This window comes from Puntigrus tetrazona, chromosome 7 (assembly GCF_018831695.1).
Source record: "Puntigrus tetrazona isolate hp1 chromosome 7, ASM1883169v1, whole genome shotgun sequence".
In the NCBI taxonomy this organism is placed as follows: domain Eukaryota; kingdom Metazoa; phylum Chordata; class Actinopteri; order Cypriniformes; family Cyprinidae; genus Puntigrus; species Puntigrus tetrazona.
Window position 1 is genome coordinate 14,635,942 of NC_056705.1, and position 24,889 is coordinate 14,660,830.

Sequence of the window (24,889 nt, forward strand, 5' to 3'; positions counted from 1 at the left end):
GAAAGCATGATGTTTAGTTGAAGGCGGTTTCTTAGATTTAACGTGATATAAGACGTTCGAAACTGAAAACAACGACTGAGAAGCAACATTATAAAGAGCACAGGCTATTCACAATTCTGATATATGGCATATCTGGAGTCTTTTCGGCAATCTTCACAGCCACCTGTTCAAACAAAGCTAGAATAGTCAATTATCAGGTGCACAGAGATCATTCCAGTCACCAATACCAAACAAGTATGGAAAGTTTCATACGTAAAAACAAAAAGGAAGCAAAAAATGAAACCTTAAGGCCATCCTTGCGGCGAGTCCCTGCATATACACAGCCACCGCCTCCTTCACCCAGCTGGGGCCCAAATTCGTATTGCCTGAATACGTGATCTATTTATAAGATAAACAAATGCAGTTAGCAAAAAATACGCATTCTAGAATTTCTACTAACAATTTCTAATATTCATATATTTAATATTCGTACTGTTGTCTGGCTCCTCCACTTCATTGTCTTCAGTGCGATTATCCATGAACAAATCTGATCTAAAGAGGAACACGAGTAATATGAATAAATATCGCATACTCAAATTACAGTACCTTTTAATTACATTACATGACTTTGTTTCTGAATTAAGATTTTTACTGTCAGGCTTGGCAATGAGGCCTACTAAATCCCTTCACCGGGAAAGTGAGAATGGGCTTATGTCAGTAAACTTACCCTTGTCCAGCTCTTCCACTTTGTCCTCTTTATTCAAACTAGCTGGAATGTTGACATCCAGTTGTTGGGGACGTCCTGCTCCAGCAGTTTCTCTAGAGCAGGGAGGACTTCAGAGACTGGAGGGTCTTGATGATCATGGATCTCGACAACAACACATCCCTGTTGTCGAGAAGTCTGACCTACAGATGGAATATTAATAACGAAGTGGAAAAAATGCTCAGTAACAATTATGGACGATTTAGACAGTGCTATCTTAAGTATGTGAACAAGTGATTTTTTTAATTGTACACAAAAACATTCCCTAATTAAAGAATCTCCCTTGAATCAAAACTTCAATCATCTTCTGTGATTGTACCATCATTAAGTCTCGATACAATGCCGCCTCCTTCTGGCAGACTTCCTCAGCCTTAGCCAGGTTGTATTTCCCAGCTTTTCGGCGGAAAAAAGTGAAGAGGACGAAATCCCCAGAACTTTGGTCTCCCTGCCTCTTCTCTCCCTATCTCATCGGCAGCAGCACCAGGCGTCTCATCGTGAGGATGAGGATGGTGTTCCGGCCTGACAGGGAGTATTTGAGCAGCACACAGGGCTCAGGTTCGTGTGCATGCTCCCGTTTAAACGCTTTCTTTAGTCTTGAAAACAGCCCCATTACAACAGGTTTTTTCCACTCAGAAAAACACTACTAAAACTTCAACCAACAAAATGAGTTCTAAATTGAATCCTTTAAATAGTAGGGCGAGACGTTCTAAAAGTTCGGTGACGTCACAGAAGTCACGCGCTGATTTTTTTATTACTATTTTTGAAAAGTACAAGCATTATAAATATAGATACAATTATACATACATACAAAAATAATACTACTACTAACAAAAGAATGTACATTCAGATTTGCCAGGGTTAACAAAAAAACATAAAACAATAAGTGTACATCTTAAGACACAAACACTCTCAAAAAGGATGTATTAATTATTAACACATTTCTTGTGTTATGGCTATTTTAACACATTTTGTGTCATTTTAAGTTGATCATGTGTGAAAATAAAAAAAGAAGCGAAGCGAAACAACACACTGTGTCCAACACAACATGTGTTAGCTGTCATCCAATCACATTGCTGTACGTCACTCCATAAGTTGAGCAAGTTCGCGCTTCTTTTCCAACGGTGGATGACTTGGATGCTGGAAATGTAAGGTACTTGGATTTATTTGTTATTACAAATTGTCAAATGTAAATTGCTATTTTTCGACGGTCAAATGTGAGAGACCGTGTCGAACAGAATAGCAACCGCGTCTGATAGTTAACGTTAAGTTAGTGCGTCACAAATTGTTTTGATTTCTTCTCATAAACATTTTGTTTTGTTGTTTTTTTTTTGATTTGTTGTAAATTACATGTCTGATAGAATGCTACAGCTAGTATTGAGGATTCTCTTTGTGTAACTATAACACACTGGTGTGTAGAAAATGGGCAGGATAACACAAAATGTATTTGTCCTTAGCTAAACACAGAGGTGGGTTAAGAAAGCACACAGGTTGTGTTGTTTTCAGAGAAAGGACAGTCAGTTATTTTAATGTCAGATTTCGAGTGTATCTTTGTTATACGAGACAAACAGATTCTGTTTTTAGAGCTGTGTACTGTAGCATACTATTTTACTATTTTTATGGCAGAAGTCGTAGAAGTACGAAATTCAGCAAGACTCTTAGTTGAAGATGGGCAGCCTATTTGTCAGAGGTATCGGAAGTTTATGCTAATTTGACGTTTTCGTAAATAAATAGATATTCTTCATTCTCACACTGCTTGTTAAATACTGTTTTACATTGTGAATGTGAATATTATGCTTATATATAAAACAGATTTGTGTTTTTGTTTGCCGTTTGCAGCTTCAAATGGAGGAGAGCGCCAAAAACACTAGTGACTGTATTACTTGATGAAAAGGAGATATGCAAAAAACTTCAGCATCTCAAGAGTGTAGCAGAAATAATTGATGCTTCCAAATGTCTCCTACCATGTGCTGCAGAGTACCACAGAATTTTGAAATTTAATGCTGATTTTAATGAATTTATTGACACTGACCTAACTGAAAAAGTGGAAAACAAGGATAAGTTTCAAGTTTTGTTTAAGTCAATTCAGAGAACTGGATCACAGGCATTGGTATGTAATTTCACTTGTAATATATAACTAAAATGACCTGTGTGTCATGTATATAGATTCTAGAATTATTGTACTTTCCTTAACCATTAAATAATAATATTGATTTCACTTATTTGTTTTCCTTTAAGAATGGAAAGGGGGATGCCGATGCAGCCAGTCCAAGTCATCAATAGAAAGTATGTATGTTCAAGGAGGACTTAAGAATAGAATACAAGTAATATGCTTGAAGTTTTTTTTTTTTAAGGTTGCACCAAAGAACATACCAGAACCTGGTTCAAGTAGTCAACAGAAGGTTTGTAAGTAAGTGCTGAAATAACAGCACTCTGTTCACTATTTGTATTACTCTGTTTGACTTTGTTTGCCCATTCCAGAGAAAATTTGTACATTTTGCCAGTTCATGTTGACAAGTGTCTTCATAAGTGAGTTTAACCAGTTCATTCAAAGATGCAAATTCATTCTGAAACAGTATAAGGAAGTGACTTTGAGTAAGTGAATCATTAACTCATCTAATTAGAAATACTTTGTGTCTCTTATATTTCCAGCGTCAACGTAATAGAATTGATGTAGACACTCTGCGAGCACTAATTGAAAGCAAAGGTCTGAGTATATTGAAGGATTATGAAGCTTCAGGAATGCTTTCAGAGACATCAAGAAAAGTCCTTGTGAAGATAGGTGTCAGTGCGTTGGTGGAACAAAGTGGATTGTAAGTTTACAGTTGAGATAATTTCACTTTTGAAAAAAGTTGAATTATGTAATTCCATGTTTTGTCTTTATTTTACTTAGTTACCCTTGTAATGATGAGCGGATGTTGGCAGAAAGTGTAGTAACACTGTTTCCTTCTCTGAAGATCAAGATGGGAGAAGAGAATGAAGGATTTGTAAGTTTGTACTTATTCAAACACAAAGCTCACTTGTAATAAATGCAAATGGAATAGTAAGTGTGACAAACAGGTTACAAATAAAAGCGAAAATTTAGTGCACATTTTTTTAAATGACCAATATTAGAGTTTCTCAAATAGTAGATACACTCTGCTAGTTTGCTTGTCACACATCATAGGTTTTTGAGTTACAGTTGTTGTCCTTCCCCTCTCATCCAGGAACATTTCTATGACCCAGTCTCCCACAGTGGATTTATTGAGATGAGACTTAGAAATCTGGAGGAAACTTTGTGATGATCAGCGTCGAATTACCAACGCATAAGCGTAGTCGAATCAGTGATTTGTAAATATAAGTAAGACATTAGCCTACAAGAGTCAGGTTCAAACAATGTTTCATTGGAAATTGGGAAGTCCATTAACAGAAAAATATCCGTCCCAAATGATTTTCCAGTCATGGTTGGATCTTTGGAAAAAAGTGTTCTGTTTGTTGAAAGCATGAAAGACTTTGGCTATGAACTTGACACATGTAGCACTGTTCATGTTTCTCCTCTGTTAATGTGTTTGGTCAGACATTTCAAACTGGTTGTGTACTTGCTTTAAACCGTGACTGAAGAGAAGAGTATCTCTTTGGTGAAGTTCTACGCATAGTTCCACAATGTGAAAAAGGAATTGTTTTAGTTTTTCTTAGAGTTTTATCACAAATGTATTTTCACACACACTTATATGCTTATGTAGTCAAAAGAACCAATGAATACAAAGTTATGAATTTGAGCAATGCTGCTGATATAAAACCACTTCACATAATTTCTTGCAAAGAAAACCTATTTGTAAATCAAAATATAAAATTGTTTAAAAATGTCTGTATGCAATTCGATGACATGTGAATATGATGACATGAAGCTTTAATAAATGTATAAATTAAAAAATATATACATTTTGTATTGCATTCATTTTAAATGGTCAAAAATAGCACATTTATGTGTAACATCCAACCAGCAGAGGAGCCCTCTCCCGAGTACTGACTCGAGCCGCTCCTCTACTACTACTACTACTTCCGGGTTAGGGCTATATAACCGTAGAGCACCAGGTGCTCTACATGAAGCGCATTGCCAGCCTGTCTGCCTTACCAAGCATTTACCATTGATCTACTGACTTCTATTGTGTATGACCTTTTTGCTTGCTTTATCGACTCACGGCTTCACGGATCTTCCTTGTCTGTTACGGTAACCGATTACTACTGAACTTTGTTATTGACCTCTGCCTTCATTCGACTTTGCCCACGGATCTCCCTTTGTGTATGTTTGCCTTCTGGACTGATACTACTGTTGCCAACCCTTGCTTGTTTCTGACAATCCTCATCTCTGTGTGTGTTTCCAATAAACATCCGCAAATGGATTCGCAATCGGCTTCCGCCCCTCCTTACAGAATACTTCGCCTGACCAGACTCCAGCGGATGTGACACACATGCAACAATGGATGGCATACCAGGAGGAGCTATTGAAAGGTTACCAGTCTCGATTGGATCAACTGCAGTCGGTGAGCGAACACCTCACCCGGTACATTCAGGATCTACCCCCTACCACGTTTTCTACAGTAAACCTTGCCTTACCCGAAAAGTTTGACGGTTCTGCTGAACGGTGCAAGGGTTTCATTCGCCAGGTCAGGCTGTATTTGGAGTTTCAGCAGGGTAGATTCAACAATGAAGAAGTCAAGTGTGCATTTATTATGGCGCTACTGACTGGAAGAGCGATTGACTGGGCGACTGCAGTTTGGGATACAGATCCCCACATCAAGACATCTGCTGACTATTTCTTACAGATGCTAGAGAGAGGTGTTTGAATATCCTGCAGGGGGCAAGGATATTTCAACCCAGTTAATGGATCTGTCCCAGGGTAAACGCACAGCCGCTGATTATGCTATTGAGTTCAGGACGCTCGCTGCTCAAAGCGGCTGGAATGATGTCGCACTCAAGGCGACTTTCAAACGGAGTCTCACGGCAGATTTACAGACGGAATTGGCGTGTAGAGGTGAGGATTTATCTTTTTCTGATCTCGTCAGCTTAACCATCCGTATCGATAATCTTAGCGCCAGGCACCACAACGTAAAGCGCCGTCTATGATCGCGAGCCAGGAAAGGAATCCGTCGACACGAGTTAATGGAGAAACCGGAACCTATGCAAATAAACTCCCAACGTGTCTCTATGGAAGAAACGCTAACCGCCGGCGCGTCTTCAACTTTGCTTTTACTGTGGAGAAGGGAAACATTATCAGGTTGACTGTCCTCACAGACCCACCACTACAAACCGGGTAAATATGAATCATTTTCACGTACTGAGCAACAAGGCTCTCATGTTACCTATCATGCTTGGTCTAAACAATGTAAAGGGTTATGTTGTGGCAATGGTTGACTCGGGCGCGGCCTTGAATATCATCAGTCGTGAGGTAGTCGCCAAATATCACATTCCTTCTCAACCTTGTGAATCTGTTTTAAGGATCAAGACCATTAATGATGAGGACATCGGAGGAGGCATTTCTCACAGAACCAAGGCTCTTACTCTCCAGGTTGGCATGTTCCACAAGGAAACCATTACGTTCTATATCGTTGATTCATCCAAGTATGAAGCAATCCTCGGGTTCCCCTGGCTTTCCGTACCACGACCCAACTATATCCTGGGGTAGAGGTGAGTTAATAATGGTCTCACACGTGTATTAACAGATGCTTCGCTGTATCTCCAAGGAACTGCCTCACCACCAGTGTAGAGTACGGAGGATCAGAGGAGAATCAAGATACCAGCATGCTACAGGCAACTGTCAGAGGTATTTAGCAAATCACGGGCAACAGAATTACCACCTCACCGACCATGGGACTGTGCGATTGACCTCCTACCTAACGCCATGCCACCCAAAAGCAAGGTATACCCATTTGTCACTCACTGAAAGCCAGGCTATGGAGGAATATATTAATGAGGCTCTTAGCTGTGGGTTCATTAGACCCTCCACATCACCTGCAGCAGCTGGATTCTTCTTTGTCGGAAAGAAGGATGGAGGCCTGCGTCCATGCATCGATTATCGAGGCCTAAACAACGTCACAGTCAAGTTCCGATATCCCTACCTTTGGTTCCATCAGCTCTAGAACAACTACGTGAGGCAAAAGTGTATACTAAGTTAGACCTCCGTGGTGCCTATAACCTGATAAGGATCAAGGAGGAGACAGTGGAAGACTGCTTTCATGACGACTAGAGGGCACTATGAGTATCTCGTTATGCCATATGGGCTAGCTAATGCTCCAGCTGTGTTCCAGTCCTTCATTAACAGAAATCTTCAAGGACATCCTGAACAAATACGTGGTGGCTTATATTGTGATATTCTCATCTACTCAAAGAATGAAGTCGAGCACATTGGACATGTCAAGGAGGTTCTGTCCAGGTTACTGAAAAACAGGTTGTTTGTCAAGGAGGAGAAATGTGAGTTTCATGTGTCACAGACTTTGTTCCTAGATTCTGAGATCAGCCACCAGGGAGTGAGGATGGACGATGACAAGGTTAAAGCGGTTACGGAGTGGCCTCAACCCACTACGGTCAAGGAGCTACAACGGTTTCTAGGGTTTGCAAATTTCTACCGACGCTTCATCCGGAACTATAGTATTGTTGCTGCACCACTAACCTCTCTCTTAAAGGGAAAGCCGTCCAAGCTGAGATGGAATGAGGAGCAATTAAGGCGTTCTCCAACCTCAAGGAACGTTTCACCACAGCCCCAATTCTCAAACATCCTAATCCGGAGCTACCATTCATCGTGGAAGTGGATGCATCGGATCTGGAATTGGAGCTGTTCTCTCACAGCGTCACGGTCAACCAGGGAAACTTTATCCTTGTGCTTACTTTTCCAGGAAATTAACGGCAGCTGAGAGAAATTATGACGTGGGAAACAAGGAACTGTTGTCCATGAAAGCGGCCATTGAGGAGTGGAGACACTGGCTAGAAGGAGCAGTGCACCGTTCCAAGTCATCACGGACCACAAGAACTTGGAATACATCAAGGAGCTAAAAGGCTGAACCCCAGACAGGCAAGATGGGCACTGTTTTTTACTCGTTTTCAGTTCACTGTCACTTATCGTCCAGGTTCCAAGAACAGTAAGGCTGATGCACTGTCCCAAGATATGGACGCACCACAGAAGGAGGGAGTCCCGGATAATATTCTGCCACCCACGGTAATCCTGGCACCAGTGTCATGGGATATAATGGAGGAGCTGCAGAGGGAATTACAGCATGAACCAGCACCCCCTCAATGTCCCCCTGGTAAACATTACGTACCATCGACAATACGCCAACGCATCATACAATGGGTACACACTTCACTGAGTTCAGGTCATCCAGGCATCAATAGAACACTCCAGTTAGCGCAGAAGCGCCTTTTGGTGGCCGTCAATATCTCGGGATGTGACGAACTATGTCAAGGCTTGCCAGGTATGTGCACAATGCAAGACCCCCAGAGAATTGCCTGCCGGTTTGCTCAAGCCTTTGCCCATTCCTCAGCGACCATGGTCGAACCTATCCATTGATTTCGTCACAGATTTACCATTGTCTAACGGTTTCACAGTCATCTTAGTCATTATTGATAGATTCTCGAAGTCATGCCGATTAGTTCCCATGAAGAACCTCCCCACCGCCATGGAAACTGCTCTCGCCTGTTCGAGCATGTTTTCAGAATCTACTGATTACCCGAGGATATAGTGAGTGATAGAGGTACTCAGTTTACTTCACAAGTATGGAGGGCCTTCTGCAAACACCTCGACATTAATGTGAGCCTTACCTCAGGCTACCATCCACAGGCTAATGGACAGGTCGAGAGACTTAATCAGGAGATCGGGAGGTACCTTCGGACCTATTGCCACAGAGAACAACACCGGTGGTCTGAGTTTTTACCATGGGCTGAGTATGCTCCAGAACTCACTAGTCAAGTTAGCTACAGGTATGACTCCATTCCAGTGTGTCCTCGGTATCAGCCGCCCATGTTCCCGTGGTCAGGAGAACCATCCAACGTTCCAGCCGTGGATGATTGGATTCAGTAGGGTGAGAGGGTGTGGGATAGCGCTCATGTGCGACTACAAAGAGCAATCAGGTATCAGGAGACTCAAGCTAACCGCCACAGACGCCCACATCCCCCATATCAACCTGGACAAAGGGTCTGGCTCTCGACGAGGGACATCAAGATGCGGCTGCCCAGTAAGAAGCTAAGTCCAAGGTATGTAGGACCATTCAAGATAATAAAACAAGTAAATGATGTCACTTATCAACTTGAACTGCCTACTAATTATCGTATATCTCCATCCTTTCATGTATCCTCCTCAAACCGGTCCACCCGGGAGTTGACCCTGGCCATGAAGCCCCAGAACCACCGCCGCCACTTGAGATTGACGGGAACCCCGCCTATCAAGTGCGCGAACTACTGGACTCGCGGAGACGAGGGGGTCGGCTCCAGTACTTGGTGGACTGGGAGGGTTACGGACCAGAGGAGAGATCCTGGGTAGCCGCTCGGGACATTTTGGACCCATCCCTTATAGAGGAGTTCCACAGAGCCAGACCCGATCGTCCAGCACCTCGCCCTGGGGAGGACCACGTAATCCACAACGAGATTCTGCCCAGGACCAACCACGACTCACCACGGGACGCCTACGAAACCAACCACGAGATTCTGCCCAGGACCAACCACGGCCACGAGAACAACCACGAGACCAACCACGAGATTCTGACCAGGACCAACCACAACCACAGGGACGCCCACGAGGACGTCCACGAAGAGCTCCAGGAGTCGCTCCTAGAGGGGGGAGTTCTGTAACATCCAACCAGCAGAGGGAGCCCTCTCCCGAGTACTGACTCGAGCCGCTCCCTCTACTACTACTACTACTTCCGGGTTAGGGCTATATAACCGTAGAGCACCAGGTGCTCTACGCGAAGTATTGCCAGCCTGTCTGCCTTACCAAGCATTTACCATTGATCTACTGACTTCTATTGTGTATGACCTTTTGCTTGCTTTATCGACTCACGGCTTCACGGATCTTCCTTGTCTGTTACGGTAACCGATTACTACTGAACTTTGTTATTGACCTCTGCCTTCATTCGACTTTGCCCACGGATCTCCCTTTGTGTATGTTTGCCTTCTGGACTGATACTACTGTTGCCAACCCTTGCTTGTTTCTGACAATCCTCATCTCTGTGTGTGTTTCCAATAAACATCCGCAAATGGATTCGCAATCGGCTTCCGCCTCCTCCTTACATTATGACACAAATTGTGTGATTTATGACACATAAGTCACTCCCTGTGTTAAGAATAATAACACACTGATTGAGTTAAAAGTAACAAAATGTGTTGTCCTTAACTAGACACACAGATGTGTTAAAATATAACACAAGTTTGTTTTGAGAGTGTAGAACCAATTATAAATACATACAAAAATAAAACTACTGCTAACAAAGAATATACATTCAGATTTGCCAGGGTTAACAAAAAAAACATAAAACAATAAGTGTACATCTTAAGACACAAAAAGGATGAATACAGGGATACAGTTTTCATAGCTTTTACATTAGTAGAGGTATTTATAGGTTCCATATATTTGTCCAAATCAATTTTAACTTGAGGTTTAGAGCCAGTAAACTTTTGTTGAATGTGAATATGAATTTTAGCTAACAGAAATCACAAATTAATTCTCTAATATTTAAGAAAGCATCTCTTAAACCAAGATAAAAGTCACTCACAAAATAAGATTGGATGAATGCTAAAAATCTGATGAAAATGTTTCAAGTTATACAAAATGTTCAGATTCCATAAATAATATCGCTGTGGAGAAAAAGCTTGTATATGAGGGACAAGAGCATCTTTTTATGAAAATGAGAAAGTTTGATAGGGATCTTTGAAACATTACAATTACAAAGCGGTAGAAAATTCAGGCCACCAACTTTAGAGAAAATATAGTCTGGGATAATATTACAGAGTGAAGAGGACCTTTGAGAAACATTTTGTTGTTTAATGTAGCAAAGTCCATTCTACCCCTGTTTTGCTGGATTCATTAATACTGATTTTTTTGAAAAAAAAAAACAGAAGGGGAGGGTGCTTTGAAAACCCTTTCTCTCCAAGGTGAGGTTAATTGTAGTCTAATCCAATGTAACATTAGGTCTATTAACAACGCAAATATAATAATCTGTCTTTTTTTAAGCAAGTTAATGGATGTGACATCATGAAATGGTTTTAAACAAACCGTGTATAGCAAATTATTCAAAATAATTCAGCAGAGGCAGGGATGCATGGACCAGGGGGGCAAAATCTCACACTATATGCTAACGTTTAACTTGTAATTCCTGTATTGTAGGTTTTGTCGATTTTAAGCAACGTTAGATGTTTGTCAGGATAAATCATTGCAACCTGTTCAGCTCACAGACTAAACGTGTCCAACGACATTTAACAAATCTTGTGAAGACATTTGATTGCCACCATTGCATTTTTCAGTCGTATAAATGGCGATCGGGGATGGTTCAACGTAGCGCAACGCGAAGGAAGAAAAAACAGGCTAACTTGTTTATCCAACCTTTCTTATTTTTATTGGTGTTATAGGTTTCTTATTGCTGTAAAGATGGACGCGTTTAAACGACGTAACGTTATATTAGAAAATAAGCTAAATGCGCTTTCATCTTGAACATGAATCTGAGTGTAGTCGTATAATTGGCTTGACATGGGTCAAATTGCACAATTAACGTATTATTGTTGCTGTTTTAATTTCTCTACTTCAGGCAACTTGGATTAGAAACTGTGTGGTATCACTAGAAGATGAAATGTGAAACACATCTCTGCCTCTATTGTGGGTTGCAGGGCCATTATCGCTCACAGTGTCCAGAATTGAAGGAAACGCCCATTCCCGAGCAGAGGGGGAGAGCTGTCTCGGGAGTAACTCAGTTAGTCTCTCCAGTAAATATGGGTCTTTTTCTTTTCCTGTCACTCTCAGGAACGGTAATAAGTCACACCAGCTGCAAGCTTTAGTTGATTCTGGGGCTGCTGGGAATTTTATGGACATTACTGTTGCTTCCCATCTCCAGTTACCTGTTAACCTCTATCCTCCACTCTGGAAATCATATGCCCTGTGATTGTTCTTGAGGACCTCAAGTCCATAGATCTCTCCCGAGTTCCCTCTGAATATCATCTTTTATGGTCTGTGTTCTGCAAAGAAAGAGCCACTGTCTTGCCCCCCCACAGACCTTATGATTGTTCTATCGAGTTGCTGCCTGGTTCATGCCCTCCTCGTGGTCGTATATTCTCCCTGTCCTCACCTGAGCAGAAAGCCATGGAGAGTTATATTAAGGAGTCTCTTGCGGCTGGGATCATTCGGCCGTCCACATCACCTCGCAGGAGCAGGGGTTTTTTTGTTGAGAAAAAGGATGGTGGACTCAGGCCCTGCATTGATTATAGGCTCTCAACCTTATCACGGTACTTAATCGCTATCCTCCCTCTTATGACTTCTGCGTTTGAGCTGCTTCAAGATGCCGTGATCTTTACTAAACTTGACTTGCGTAATGCATACCACCTTGTACGTATTAGGCCAGGGGATGAGTGGAAAACTGCCTTTAACACCCCTTCAGGACACTATGAGCACCTTGTTATGCCCTTTGGCCTCACTAATGCCCCTGCTGTTTTCCAGGCCCTTATTAATGACGTGCTCCGAGACATGCTCAACAAGTTTGTTTTTGTGTACCTTGATGACATCTTAATTTTTTCAAGGTCTCTTTAAGAGCATGTGAGTCATGTCAGAAAGGTCTTGGGACGCCTCCTAGAGAACCACCTCTATGTGAAACCCAAGAAATGTGAGTTCCACACTCTACGAACACTCCTTCCTGTTCCTGGGCTTTGTCATTAAGCCGGGGCAGGTTCAGATGGATCCCAAGAAAGTGAGTGCTGTACTGGACTGGCCAGTTCCTACCTCCGTTAAGGAGGTACAAAGATTTATTGGGTTTGCAAATTTTTATAGAAGGTTTGTTGAACTTCCAGCTCAGTGGTGGCCCCTCTCACTGCCCTTACTAGAGGCAGTCTCACTAAATTTAATTGGAACCCTGAGGCCGAGGCAGCCTTTCTTAATCTCAAGCATTGCTTCACGTCTGCTTCTGTTCTGTCCATTCCTGACCCTGAACTTCCCTTTATTGTAGAAGTAGATGCGTCAGATGTTGGCGTTGGAGCTGTTCTGTCCCAGAGAGGAAGGATGACAGGCTGCACCCATGTGCCTTTTTGTCCCATCGGCTGAGTCCTGCTGAGAGGAATTACCACGTGGGGGACCGGGAACTGTTGGAGGTTAAGGTTGCTCTGGAGGAGTGGAGGCACTGGCTTGAGGGGGCCAAACACCCTTTTCAGGTGCTGACTGATCATAAGAACCTGGAATACATCCAGCAAGCCAAGCGTCTTAATCCCCGCCAGGCACGGTGGTCGCTTTTTTTCAACCGATTCAATTTTATTTTCTCCTTCCGACCAGGCTCTAAGAATCTTAAGCCAGACACACTGTCTCGAGTCTATGCCTGTGTGTCCCAAGAAGATGCCCCTTGCCCTATTATTCCGGCGGCCAGAATTGTGGCCCCCCTGCGTTGGGCTCTGGAGACATCAGTACGTCAAGCCCAACTACGAGACCCGGGTCCTGATGGAGGCCCAGAGAACTGCTTGTATGTCCCTAAGTCTGTTCGAGCTCAGGTTCTCAAGTGGGCCCACACTTCCTCATTTGCTTGTCATCCTGGGATCAGCACGCACCCTTTGAGTACCTGCAAAGGCGCTTCTAGTGGCCTACTGTTAAGACTGACGTGGCAACCTTTGTCAAGGCCTGTCCCGTGTGCAGTCAAAACAAGACATCTCATCTTCCCCTCAAGGTCTCCTATACCCCTGCCTATTCCTCATCGTCCTTGGTCACATCTCTCTCTCCATTTTATAACGGATCTGCCCCCATCTCAAGGCAATACTACTATCTTTGTTATTGTCGACTGCTTCTCCAAGGCCGCCCGGTTCATTCCCCTACCTAAACTTCCCTCCGCCAAAGAGACTGCTCAACTTATCACTACCCATGTGTTTGAGTGTTTGGCATCCCTCAGGACATTGTGTCTGATCGAGGACCCGAGTTTTCATCCCAGTTCTGGAGCGCATTCTGTCAGTGTCTGGGGGCTACAGTTAGTTTATCTTCAGGCTTTCATCCTGAGTCCAACAGAGAGGCCGAAAGAGTCAACCAGGATCTCGAGTCCACCCTGAGGTGTATGGTACACAGCAATCCCTCATCCTGGTCCTCTTACCTGATTTGGGCTGAGTATGCTCATAATACCCTCCGTTCATCATCTACCGGCCGTTCACCCTTCCAGTGCCAATTCGGCTATGTCCCTACTCTATTCTCCGAGCAAGAAATGGATGTGGCCGTGCCCCTAAGTCCAGTCTCATATCAGACGCTGTAGGAGGGTCTGGAGAACTGTCCGGGCTAAACATCATCTCCGCCACGTCTGGCCAGCGCCAGACCCAGGCCAATCGGAGGCGAAAAGCAGCTCCTTCTCTGCGTGTGGGGCAACGGGTCTGGCTTTCAACTAAGAACCTCCCCACTTAGGGTGGAGTCCATAAGCTGAGTCAGAAGTTCATTGGGCCCTTCAAAATAGCTAGGAAAGTAAATCCTGTCACGTATCATTTAACTTTACCCCGTTCACTTAAGGTTAATCCCACATTTCATGTATTGTATCCTTGTTAAAACCTGTGTTGTGTTCTCCTTTTATCCCAGATAAAACTCCCTCCCCTCCTCGGGTCATTGGGGTCGACCTGCGTTTACAGTCCACAGGATACTTGATGTTAAGTCAAGTTCGAGGGTCCCGGCAGTATCTTGTGGACTGGGAAGGCTACTGGTCCGGAGGAGCGCTCCTGGGTTCCGCCAGAGACATCCTAGATCCTGAGTTGATTTGAGAATTCAGAGCTCAAAAAGGGGCAAAGCTGGAGGAACGTCAGGAGCCGTTCCTAGAAGGGGGTCCTGTCAGGATTTGTAATCTGCCATGCCTTATTTTCGCCACTTGATGGTGACAATTTTCCTGTGTTTCGTTCTCTCAGCTAATTAGGTTTATTAGTCCCAGCCCTGTCTAGTTAGCTTCCCTATTTAAGTGGCTTTCTTTTTGTCATTTGTGCTTGGTTATTTTTGCTTGCTGGTGCCCTTTTGGTTCATGTGTAAGTTCTCTTGAATCATCTCTTTTTCTTTTAATTTTTGTCCCTGGGCTTCTGACTTCCTGATTTTTTTCTGTCTACTCTTGAGAGAAAGTAATTTGCCTTTTGGAGTAGTTTTGTTTGGACTGTTTTGTTTTGCCCTGGAAATAAAAGATATTCTTCTTTTTGACTTTTGTGTCTTGCATTTTGGGTCCAACACTTCGGTGGAGAGTATCTTATTACGGCGCTAGAGACCCATGTTCAAGTCCAGTTCTGACAAATAAATGTTTCGCTAATGAAGCTGTTTTCTGTTCTTTATTTTTCTATTCTTTTTTTTTTTTTATTAAAAACGATGTAAGAGTTGACTTTGCACTTTAACCAGAGAGTGAAATATTGGCACTGTAGTTAATTTTTGAACTACTTAATGAATGGGATATCTTGTAGCGTTAAATTGCAGTAACACTACTCAGTGTTGAGCAGTGTTAAATTTTTACTCCAATCTCAGTTCATTTTACTCTGAAAATTGGACACTTTTAAGGGTCATTTTATCACCAAATCTGAGTGGGACCAAATACACTCGGGTCCAGTGTTGAATTGAACTCTTAAAGAGTTGTTTTAACACCAAAATCTCTTGTTGATAAGGCTCTTTGCAACCATGAGTTAAACTTCTTTTGAGTTTTCGCTATTAAAGTGTCAATTTACTTCCTGTTATTTTATCTTCATTAATTAGAATTCCTAAGTATGTAACTTGATCTTTCACTGGGATGTTGCATATAGAGCCCCCCATTTTGTTGCTGTTCAGACTTGCTACTTGCTTCGCTATCCTTGCGTATTGTATTTGTTTTGATGTTTGTCACTTGCCACCGTGAGTATTGTTTTTCGTTCCCTTCCCCCACACTGTAAATCCTCACAGCGTTATGTGTTATGATGGACAGGTAAGGACGTCACGTGACATACACTACAACACGCAGGATTCTGTCATCGTCTAGTACTTTAGGTTGTGGCGCGTGCCACCCCATGTGCTCTTGTTTTGGCTAAACGAGTGTAGTTTAGTTAGGGCGTCTCGGACGCTGAAAACATTTTCTCTCTGTATATTTCTGTTTCTAGATAGCTTAGGGGAAATTAAGTAGCTGGATGCTGTTTTTGACTTATTTTCTTTGATTTAGCACCGGCCTCGTCTCTTCTTCCCGTTCCCTCCGTCTAGTGTATTGTTCATGTAAATAGTGTACATGTGTATATACATTTTCCTTTTGTTTTGTCACCTCCAAACTTTCAGTATTTAATGATCACAAACAACAACAAAAGCATTCTCTTGTACTTTAGTTTGCTGAGTTTTTTTTGGTCCGGCACACCGTACGCGCACTCTTTACTGTCTGTCTTTTTAAATGTTATATACCCCAGTACCCCTAGACCTCATGCCGTAGGTCGTAATAATAATAATCTTGACATCTTGTAAAGTGTTACCATTTTTCATATACTCCTCTTGGTATGTAATAGAGTGTTTGGTATTTAATATCTTAATTGAATTAGTTTAATGCTGTTTATGGTCAGCAGGTTGTCACGTATTTGTTGTTTTCATGTATCATGTGCTGTGTGTGCCCTACCTTCAGTTAACTGTCTAACTGTATTCAGGTGTCGTGTTAATTATGTCAATTACTTTGTGTATATAGTTCCTGTTTATTTCAGTTCAGTTTGTCCGATCTCGTTATATTCAGTTTGTTTGTAGAAGATTAAAACTGTTAATGTCATATTCTCGTCGAGTGCTCCTTCCTTGAAAACACACCGTGACACAGGTCTATTAATGGGGAAAAAACTTTGGATGTAGTCAACCTGTAAAACTGTGCTCATTTATGGCTGGGACGTGGTGCTTCTGTTAATCGTGGTAATGTGACTACTGAGCAGCAACTACATGAAATTTTGATGTGATGTTTTCTGTGTTTCTATAAAATTTTTGCCATTTTTATTATGCCTACATGTAATCATGCTTGGCTCCTATTCCAAAGATGCAGCACTGGTGATTTAACTGATTTACCTTAAGCAGGGATTTCATATACGGAAAGAAAACCTTTGGAATCGCCTGAATTGCCAATATATATATATATAGTTGGCATCACACAAAGGAATACATCAATTGTCCGCTTTATAATCAAGTCAGTTGTACTGAAATTTGTGGAAGTGGCTAATGTCATAATGTGTGTACAATGTATGTGTTGTCAACCGACATAGCATACACAGTTTTGACTAAATATATAATTTTATAAATCTTTTAGTCTAATTTGGAACAATTCAACTCCAATCCAAAATTCTGTCAAGCTAACATGGGATGTGTTTTTGTGTGAAGTGTACATGAGTTATGTCATTTTGACATTTCTGAATATTTCTGTACATTCTACACTGATTGTTTGTGTCATGGATGACTGTAGTGCTGAATGAATTGTTGATTTTATTCATTTTTATTTTTTGGTATTTCCAAATGCTTTCAACAGAGAGATCTCGGGTAATATAACACATTGAACACATGTCTTAATACAACTACAAATATCTTAATACTTAACATCTAAATTAAATAATTATAAAGATATACTTATATCTACTTGCTCTATTCTTATACTTATATACATTTTTTTTTTTAGATTGTTTTTTTTTTGGTTTTTTTTAATTATACTTATGTAACTGTTACTATATTATACTTTATCTCGGATAATATTTTAAAACAATTGTCTTAACACATATTTATCTAACACAAATTCTAAATATAAATGATGCCACTTCAAGGTGCCAGGCACTTCTAGACGGGCAGGAGTTTTCTGACTCCACGACCTGAAACAAAAACATAAATCAGTGTTATTTATCTTAATACGTGACATTTGGAGCAAACATGAAAAAAAAACAACATTTAGCAAATTCTAATCTTAGTACCATAAACCAGTCATGGAGCTGCATATCCTCCAGAATAGGTCTCTGCTGGGGATCCAGCTGCAGACAATCACAAATCATCTGGCAGCATTCTGGTCAAAAAGTTGAGAGATGATTACAAACTTGTATGTTCCACTTTTTTATAATCAAGTTTCTAAATAGTATACTTTCATATTTGGTAATCCACCTCTTTTTTTTTTCTTTGATGAAGATCTTACCTTTTGACAGATCAGGTTCGGACCACGTATTCTTGCTGATCTCTTGCAGGTCTTCGTCGTCTGGATAATAACCACACACCATAACGAACAGCAGGATCCCTAAAGACCAAACCGTTGCCGGCTTTGCATAGTAGCTGCCGTTGCTCCAGAGCTCTGGTGGACAGAATATTTCTGTACCTGGAAGAAAGGGGTTTGGATATTTAATGCATTTCTACAGCGTGTGCAGCTAGATGTGTTTCCGGAGCTAAACGACCTGCTAGCAAATGGTAAAACTTACCACTGTAGGTCACATATTCAGTGTCCTTCATGAGCTCACGCATCCAAAGTCGATCAACTTGACCTCCAATGTGTCTGGGTTCACCAGGAGGTTTTCCATTTTGATGTCTCTATGGAAGACCCGCGCTCGCAGCAAATGTTAGCGGCCTGAACGACCTGCAACATAAAATGTCGTGCTAGCCCCTCTTTGAGCCTTTCACGGACCTCCACGAAACTAAACAGACTCATGCTAGGCATGGGTCGCTCCAAAACCATGACATAGTTGTCCGGGTTGTCCTGCCAATCCAGGAGTTTGATTATGTATGGAACGCTGGGGTCCTCATTGGCCAAGAGTGTAAGGCCAATCTCCAAGGGAGGCGACTGGGATGGCCAGGCTAAAAGAAAGCATGATGTTTAGTTGAAGGTGGTTTCTTAGATTTAACGTGATATAAGACGTTCGAAACTGAAAACAACGACTGAGAAGCAACATTATAAAGAGCACAGGCTATTCACAATTCTGATATATGGCATATCTGGAGTCTTTTCGGCAATCTTCACAGCCACCTGTTCAAACAAAGCTAGAATAGTCAATTATCAGGTGCACAGAGATCATTCCAGTCACCAATACCAAACAAGTATGGAAAGTTTCATACGTAAAAACAAAAAGGAAGCAAAAAAATGAAACCTTAAGGCCATCCTTGCGGCGAGTCCCTGCATATACACAGCCACCGCCTCCTTCACCCAGCTGGGGCCCAAATTCGTATTGCCTGAATACGTGATCTATTTATAAGATAAACAAATGCAGTTAGCAAAAATACGCATTCTAGAATTTCTACTAACAATTTCTAATATTCATATATTTAATATTCGTACTGTTGTCTGGCTCCTCCACTTCATTGTCTTCAGTGCGATTATCCATGCAGACAAATCTGATCTAAAGAGGGGAACACACGAGTAATATGAATAAAATATCGCATACTCAAATTACAGTACCTTTTAATTACATTACATGACTTTGTTTCTGAATTAAGATTTTTACTGTCAGGCTTGGCAATGAGGCCTACTAAATCCCTTCACCGGAAAGTGAGAATGGGCTTATGTCAGTAAACTTACCCTTGTCCAGCTCTTCCACTTTGTCCTCTTTATTCAAACTAGCTGGAATGTTGACATCCAGTTGTTGGGGACGTCCTGCTCCAGCAGTTTTCTCTAGAGCAGGGAGGACTTCAGAGACTGGAGGGTCTTGATGATCATGGATCTCGACAACAACACATCCCTGTTGTAGAAGTCTGACCTACAGATGGAATATTAATAACGAAGTGGAAAAAATGCTCAGTAACAATTATGGACGATTTAGACAGTGCTATCTTAAGTATGTGAACAAGTGATTTTTTTTTAATTGTACACAAAAACATTCCCTAATTAAAGAATCTCCTTGAATCAAAACTTCAATCATTTTCTGTGATTGTACCATCATTAAGTCTCCGATACAATGCCGCCTCCTTCTGGCAGACTTCCTCAGCCTTAGCCAGGTTGTATTTCCCAGCTTTTCGGCGGAAAAAGTGAAGAGGACGACATCCCCAGAACTTTGGTCTCCCTGCCTCTTCTCTCCCTATCTCATCGGCAGCAGCACCAGGCGTCTCATCGTGAGGATGAGGATGGTGTTCCGGCCTGACGGGGAGTATTTGAGCAGCACACAGGGCTCGGGTTCGTGTGCATGCTCCCGTTTAAACGCTTTCTTTAGTCTTGAAAACAGCCCCATTACAACAGTTTTTTTTCCACTCAGAAAACACTACACTAAAACTTCAACCAACAAAATGAGTTCTAAATTCGAATCCTTTAAATAGTAGGGCGACACGTTCTAAAAGTTCGGTGACGTCACAGAAGTCACGCTGATTTTTTTTTTTATTACTATTTTTGAAAAGTACAAGCATTATAACATAGATACAATTATACATACATACAAAAATAATACTACTACTAACAAAGAATGTACATTCAGATTTGCCAGGGTTAACAAAAAACATAAAACAATAAGTGTACATCTTAAGACACAAACACTCTCAAAAGGATGTGTTAATTATTAACACATTTCTTGTGTTATGGCTATTTTAACACATTTTGTGTCATTTAAGTTGATCATGTGTGAAAAATAAAAAGAGCGAGCGGCGAGAAACAACACACTGTGTCCAACACAACATGTGTTAGCTGTCATCCAATCACATTGCTGCTTCGTCACTCCGCAAGTTGAGCAAGTTCGCGCTTCTTTTCCAACGGTGGATGACTTGGATGCACAAATGTAAGGTACTTGGATTTATTTGTTATTACAAATTGTCAAATGTAAATTGCTATTTTTCGACGGTCAAATGTGAGAGACCGTGTCGAACAGAATAGCAACCGCGTCTGATAGTTAACGTTAAGTTAGTGCGTCACAAATTGTTTTGATTTCTTCTCATAAACATTTTGTTTTGTTGTTTTTTTTTTCGATTTGTTGTAAATTACATGTCTGATAGAATGCTACAGCTAGTATTAGGGGATTCTCTTAACGAGTTAGCAATGAAAGCGGTGAGAGGCTTTGTCAATCTGTCGCCTCTCTTTCGTTAAACAACAGAATGTAAGTTATTGTTGTTTTGTTAAATGCCCCTAAATAGTAACATGATTTATCACGGTAACGTTAAAATTTTATTCACATTCGAGTACTCTATCTCAAAAAAGGTGTGTTAATTTGACTATTTTAACACGGTTTGTGTCATTTATGTATGTGATTGACACAAATTGTGTAACTATAACACACTGGTGTGTAGAAAATGGGCAGGATAACACAAAATGTGTTGTCCTTAGCTAAACACAGAGGTGGGTTAAGAAAGCACACAGGTTGTGTTGTTTTCAGAGAAGGGACGGTCAGTTATTTTAATGTCAGATTTCGAGAGTGTATCTTTGTTATACGAGACAAACAGATTCTGTTTTTAGAGCTGTGTACTGTAGCATACTATTTTTACTATTTTTATGGCAGAAGTCGTAGAAGTACGAAATTCAGCAAGACTCTTAGTTGAAGATGGGCAGCCTATTTGTCAGAGGTATCGGAAGTTTATGCTAATTTGACGTTTTCGTAAATAAATAGATATTCTTCATTCTCACACTGCTTGTTAAATACTGTTTTACATTGTGAATGTGAATATTATGCTTATATATAAAACAGATTTGTGTTTTTGTTTGCCGTTTGCAGCTTCAAATGGAGGAGACGCCAAAACACTAGTGACTGTATTACTTGATGAAAAGGAGATATGCAAAAAACTTCAGCATCTCAAGAGTGTAGCAGAAATAATTGATGCTTCCAAATGTCTCCTACCATGTGCTGCAGAGTACCACAGAATTTTGAAATTTAATGCTGATTTTAATGAATTTATTGACACTGACCTAACTGAAAAGTGGAAAACAAGGATAAGTTTCAAGTTTTGTTTAAGTCAATTCAGAGAACTGGATCACAGGCATTGGTATGTAATTTCACTTGTAATATATAACTAAAAATGACCTGTGTGTCATGTATATAGATTCTAGAATTATTGTACTTTCCTTAACCATTAAATAATAATATTGATTTCACTTATTTGTTTTCCTTTAAGAATGGAAAGGGGGATGCCGATGCAGCCAGTCCAAGTCATCAATAGAAAGTATGTATGTTCAAGGAGGACTTAAGAATAGAATACAAGTAATATGCTTGAAGTATGTTTTTTTTTTTTTTTTTTTAAGGTTGCACCTAAAGAACATACCAGAACCTGGTTCAAGTAGTCAACAGAAGGTTTGTAAGTAAGTGCTGAAATAACAGCACTCTGTTCACTATTTGTATTACTCTGTTTGACTTTGTTTGCCCATTCCAGAGAAAATTTGTACATTTTGCCAGTTCATGTTGACAAGTGTCTTCATAAGTGAGTTTAACCAGTTCATTCAAAGATGCAAATTCATTCTGAAACAGTATAAGGAAGTGACTTTGAGTAAGTGAATCATTAACTCATCTAATTAGAAATACTTTGTGTCTCTTATATTTCCAGCGTCAACGTAATAGAATTGATGTAGACACTCTGCGAGCACTAATTGAAAGCAAAGGTCTGAGTATATTGAAGGATTATGAAGCTTCAGGAATGCTTTCAGAGACATCAAGAAAAGTCCTTGTGAAGATAGGTGTCAGTGCGTTGGTGGAACAAAGTGGATTGTAAGTTTACAGTTGAGATAATTTCACTTTTGAAAAAAGTTGAATTATGTAATTCCATGTTTTGTCTTTATTTTACTTAGTTACCCTTGTAATGATGAGAAGCGGATGTTGGCAGAAAGTGTAGTAACACTGTTTCCTTCTCTGAAGATCAAGATGGGAGAAGAGAATGAAGGATTTGTAAGTTGTACTTATTCAAACACAAAGCTCACTTGTAATAAATGCAAATGGAATAGTAAGTGTGACAAACAGGTTACAAATAAAACGAAAATTTAGTGCACATTTTTTTAAATGACCAATATTAGAGTTTCTCAAATAGTAGATACACTCTGCTAGTTTGCTTGTCACACATCATAGGTTTTTTGAGTTACAGTTGTTGTCCTTCCTCTCATCCAGGAACATTTCTATGACCCAGTCTCCCACAGTGGATTTATTGAGATGAGACTTAGAAATCTACGGAGGAAACTTTTGTGATGATCAGCGTCGTTACCAACGCAAACGTAGTCGAATCAGTGATTTGTAAATATAAGTAAGACATTAGCCTACAAGAGTCAGGTTCAAACAATGTTTCATTGGAAATTGGGAAGTCCATTAACAGAAAAATATCCGTCCCAAATGATTTTCCAGTCATGGTTGGATCTCTTGGAAAAAGTGTTCTGTTTGTTGAAAGCATGAAAGACTTTGGCTATGAACTTGACACATGTAGCACTGTTCATGTTTCTCACTCTGTTAATGTGTTTGGTCAGACATTTCAAACTGGTTGTGTACTTGCTTTAAACCGTGACTGAAGAGAAGAGTATCTCTTTGGTGAAGTTCTACGCATAGTTCCACAATGTGAAAAAGGAATTGTTTTAGTTTTTCTTAGAGTTTTATCACAAATGTATTTTCACACACACTTATATGCTTATGTAGTCAAAAGAACCAATGAATACAAAGTTATGAATTTGAGCAATGCTGCTGATATAAAACCACTTCACATAATTTCTTGCAAAGAAAACCTATTTGTAAATCCAAAATATAAAATTGTTTAAAAATGTCTGTATGCAATTCCGATGACATGTGAATATGATGACATGAAGCTTTAATAAATGTATAAATTAAAAAATATATACATTTTGTATTGCATTCATTTTAAATGGTCAAAAATAGCACATTTATGACACAAATTGTGTGATTTATGACACATAAGTCACTCCTGTGTTAAGAATAATAACACACTGATTGAGTTAAAAGTAACAAAATGTGTTGTCCTTAACTAGACACACAGATGTGTTAAAATATAACACAAGTTTGTTTTGAGAGTGTAGAACCAATTATAAATACATACAAAAATAAAACTACTGCTAACAAAAAGAATATACATTCAGATTTGCCAGGGTTAACAAAAAAAAACATAAAACAATAAGTGTACATCTTAAGACACAAAGGATGAATACAGGGATACAGTTTTCATAGCTTTTACATTAGTAGAGGTATTTATAGGTTCCATATATTTGTCCAAATCAATTTTAACTGAGGTTTAGAGCCAGTAAACTTTTGTTGAATGTGAATATGAATTTTAGCTAACAGAAATCACAAATTAATTCTCTAATATTTAAGAAAGCATCTCTTAAACCAAAATAAAAGTCACTCACAAAATAAGATTGGATGAATGCTAAAAATCTGATGAAAATGTTTCCGTTATACAAAATGTTCAGATTCCATAAATAATATCGCTGTGAGAAAAAGCTTGTATATGAGGGACAAGAGCATCTTTTTATGAAAATGAGAAAGTTTGATAGGGATCTTTGAAACATTACAATTACAAAACGGTAGAAAATTCAGGCCACCAACTTTAGAGAAAATATAGTCTGGGATAATATTACAGAGTGAAGAGGGACCTTTGAGAAACATTTTGTTGTTTAATGTAGCAAAGTCCATTCTACCCCTGTTTTGCTGGATTCATTAATACTGATTTTTTTGAGAAAAAAACAGAAGGGAGGGTGCTTTCAAAACCCTTTCTCTCCAAGGTGAGGTTAATTGTAGTCTAATCCAATGTAACATTAGGTCTATTAACAACGCAAATATAATAATCTGTCTTTTTAAGCAAGTTAATGGATGTGACATCATGAAATGGTTTTAAACAAACCGTGTATAGCAAATTATTCAAAATAATTCAGCAGAGGCAGGGATGCATGGACCAGGGGGGCAAAATCTCACACTATATGCTAACGTTTAACTTGTAATTCCTGTATTGTAGGTTTTGTCGATTTTAAGCAACGTTAGATGTTGTCAGGATAAATCATTGCAACCTGTTCAGCTCACAGACTAAACGTGTCCAACGACATTTAACAAATCTTGTGAAGACATTTGATTGCCACCATTGCATTTTTCAGTCGTATAAAT

At 40.2% G+C, this 24,889-nt stretch overlaps 2 long non-coding RNA genes and 1 pseudogene across 2 annotated transcripts; all 3 read left to right on the forward strand.

Annotated features, from left to right (window-relative positions):
• Positions 1-2,610, forward strand: part of LOC122347923 — a 14,557-nt pseudogene extending 11,947 nt beyond the window's left edge.
• Positions 2,611-2,623: 13 nt separating this feature from the next.
• LOC122348117 lies at positions 2,624-3,516 on the forward strand. Its single transcript, XR_006251272.1, has 3 exons — positions 2,624-2,849; positions 2,978-3,025; positions 3,094-3,516. It is a non-coding gene; the product is annotated as an uncharacterized LOC122348117 (long non-coding RNA).
• An 18,641-nt stretch (positions 3,517-22,157) lies between these two features.
• Positions 22,158-22,952, forward strand: LOC122348258. Its single transcript, XR_006251290.1, has 3 exons — positions 22,158-22,507; positions 22,588-22,684; positions 22,901-22,952. It is a non-coding gene; the product is annotated as an uncharacterized LOC122348258 (long non-coding RNA).
• The last annotated feature ends 1,937 nt before the right edge of the window (positions 22,953-24,889 follow it).